Raw genomic sequence first — 3,414 nt, forward strand, 5'->3', positions numbered from 1 at the left:
GTCATGAAATAGGCCAAATGTTTAGCAACATGTGGACCCACTGACACCTGGACTTTTCCTGGTATCCCAGTGGGCCAGTCCGACACTGAGTGGGCATATAAAGTTCATATGTATGTATTTATTAGTGATATTGATGAAATTGCTGGAAGTGGCCAGCAGTTTGGCAGTGGCAGTTTGTTTCAGAACAACGTAAGAGAACAATATCACCAACTATGGTTTACGTCACCAGCAACCTGACTGTATGGAGAATTTTACAAAAATGGCAGAGCCCCTGTTTGAAATAACTTTATTTTCTGATAAAAAATGGTATACTTCTAAATAAAACCTTTTTTTTTGTTAGTAAAGTATGGGATCGGTTATCCAGAAACCCGTTATCAAGAAAGATCCAAATTACAGAAAGGCCATCTCCCATAGACTCCATTTTATCCAAATGATTAAAATTTTTTAAAAATGAATTCCTTTTTCTCTGTAATAATAAAACAGTACCTTGTACTTGATCCACACTAAGATATAATTAATCCTTATTGGAAGCACAATGAGCCTATTGGGTTTATTTAAACTTAGACTTAAGGTATGAAGATCCAAATTAAGGAAAGATCCATTATCCGGAAAGAATCAGGTCCCACACATTATCGATAACAGGTCCCATACCTTTACAGAAGAATTAACTGCCAGTGTAGTCTTCCCTATAAAAGCCTATGAAGAAAGCAAAGTTCCATGTAAAAAGGCCAATAAAATACATGTGAATTGGATATTGATGGACAATGTGAAGTTACCACATCCTAGTCTACATTCACAAGCTAAGAGAATTAATACAGTGGGTTACATAGTAAGGGAATTGGGGTTAATCTGTCACACGGGTATCATGCCAGCCGTCTCTGGCAAAAAAATACAACTACAGTATATCTAGAGGAAAAGCAGAAATTTTAATATTATGTTCATCTACACAAAATAAAAAGAATTTCATATTATTAGGCCCTGCAGGCAGTGAAATGTTCCTCACCAGTTTCTGGCACTTGTGTTTATTAATTCTTCATTCCTTCATGCCTGTTGCAATAATTAACTCTTCTTGCTTTGGATGATTCCAGGTGTGGCTCTGATCATTAAAGTTTAGCACACTCAACTTTTGGGACAGTTTACTTTTCTTAAAAAAATAAAAAACTTACTCTATGTGTTGAGTATAGAAAATGCAGATATTGACTGCACCAAGATGAACTCCAGGTTCAAATTACATTAAAACACAGCAGGCCCAGTAAGTTAGCAGCAGTCTGACATCATTCTCTGCACACATACACTGAACAATAATTAAGCGGTGCTTGAAGCAGGCTATTTTCCAAATATATTAAAGCTCCGGGGACCTTAGCAGTAATGTTCGTGAAATAACAGTAATAAATGAAAAAGCCCTGTACTATCCAAAGATAACTAGCATACTTCCTTGTGTTAAACTGTAAATCTTTTATTAGGGTACCTTGCCAGTTAAAACAAATGGAAACTAAAAGCATGATCGAAATACATTTCAATTTTCTCCTAAAAAAAATTCCATTATGTAAGTTCTGGGTTTTAAGCCAAATGGTAGTGATGTGTGTTGAGAACTGGCCTCTGTGCTTTTACATTTATTTATTTTTCTGCAGAGTGCAATAGAGACACAACTACTAAATTCTGTTTGTCTTCACTGTGTGTTTTGGGTTATATATGACTTACCCTAAACACCCATTTATTGTCTCATAAATGACTACAGTTAAGGTTTAATTTATACTCCATACATATACTACTGCATTTTCTGAAGGTGAGCTCTTTGTTCTGGTAAGACAGAATTTGTAGTGATGATCCCAATAATATAATCATTGGCATTACAATAGAGATTGGCAGCTTACAGAATTTTATAGAAATACATTATCCTTTTGTCATTTTATAATTAGACATTGGTTTGGTGGCGTAGTGTTTTCAGTCCCCTGTATGTAATGGGCTGGGACATAGCATGATCCTATGTCATTGCGATGTACACACACACTTTAAAGAGGATTTGTGCAGACTTACTCTGTCAGTCAGAGCTCTGATAATATGGATCCAATAAGCTTTGTTGGAGAGTTTCTCCAAATCCAACAATGTTTCAAAGGATGTAATGTCTGCATGCCGTGTTCACATACAAAATTAATTTTCTTCATTATTTTATTTCCATTATAAAATGGATTTACCTGACTTAGATTTGTTCCCTTTTGGCAAGTGCTGCAGTTAGCATAGTTGGATAGTTGTCCATTACCATCCAATCTAGAAGTTATATGTGATGACTGATTGTTATCATGCTGGTGTTATTAACTTACATAGTATGTTTGATTATACAAGTGTGACATTCTCCCATTACATTTATTATATACTTTGCCAAAGCTGAAAAGAGTCTTATCAGGCCTCTTAGCTGCCCGTTGTCTTAAGTAGAAGGACTAAATTTTGTGTGTATAGGCAGTTTTCAGCACAAGATTCTTCTACCATTTGTATCACAAAGGATGCTTCTGATTTAAGGATGTCATTGGGATGCACATGTATACCTTAGGGATGCTTTGTGCAGGCTTTCTCAGTCAGTTAGAACTCCGATAATGTGGATCCAATAAGCTTTGCTGTAGAGAAGGAGTTTATCCAAATCCCATCCTTTTTCAAAGGATTTAATTCTTGTATGGCCTGTTTCACATACATAAATCTACTACTTGAAAATATATACACTTTTCTATGGGTTGCTAACTTGACCTCAGAAGTAGTAAGTCATGAACAATAGCTTATTTCTTGTTTCTTATTGTTAGATTTCCTGTATTGGATATGACCTGTGGGTTTGAGGAAGGGCCAAAAACATTGCCACGTAGTGATGTGTGTGTGTATGTATATATATATATATACACACAAAAATGTTCATCACAAAATCAAATAAACTAGTTGGACGCACACAGGTTATGCTTGTAATTTATACTAACAAGTACACCTTAATAATGTGCACAAAACTATCAAATTCACCATCAAGTTGGTCCCTTAAGTGTCAATTTCACTTATTTAGGCATCAAAATACCGAAAAGACCACATGAGCTTTATACACGCAACATCACGCGCAGCATAGAAGAAATAACACAAGATCTAAAGAACTGGCAATCTTATCACCTTTCTCCCATGGGAAGAGCAAATCTGCTAAAAATGGTGGCATTCCCTAAACTGTTATACAGGTTACAAAGCCTTCCCCTCTTAGTCAAGGATAGGGACATTCAAGCACTCTATAAACTATTAAGGAACTTCGTATGGAATGGGAAAAAAGCACGAATTAGCCTCAAAAAACTCCAGCAATCCACTTTGACTGGAGGCCTAAATTTTCCTAACATTAAACAATATAATATGGCAGCTACATTACGACACTTAAAAGACTGGATCCACAACTCC

This window comes from Xenopus laevis, chromosome 6L (assembly GCF_017654675.1).
Source record: "Xenopus laevis strain J_2021 chromosome 6L, Xenopus_laevis_v10.1, whole genome shotgun sequence".
NCBI lineage: Eukaryota > Metazoa > Chordata > Amphibia > Anura > Pipidae > Xenopus > Xenopus laevis.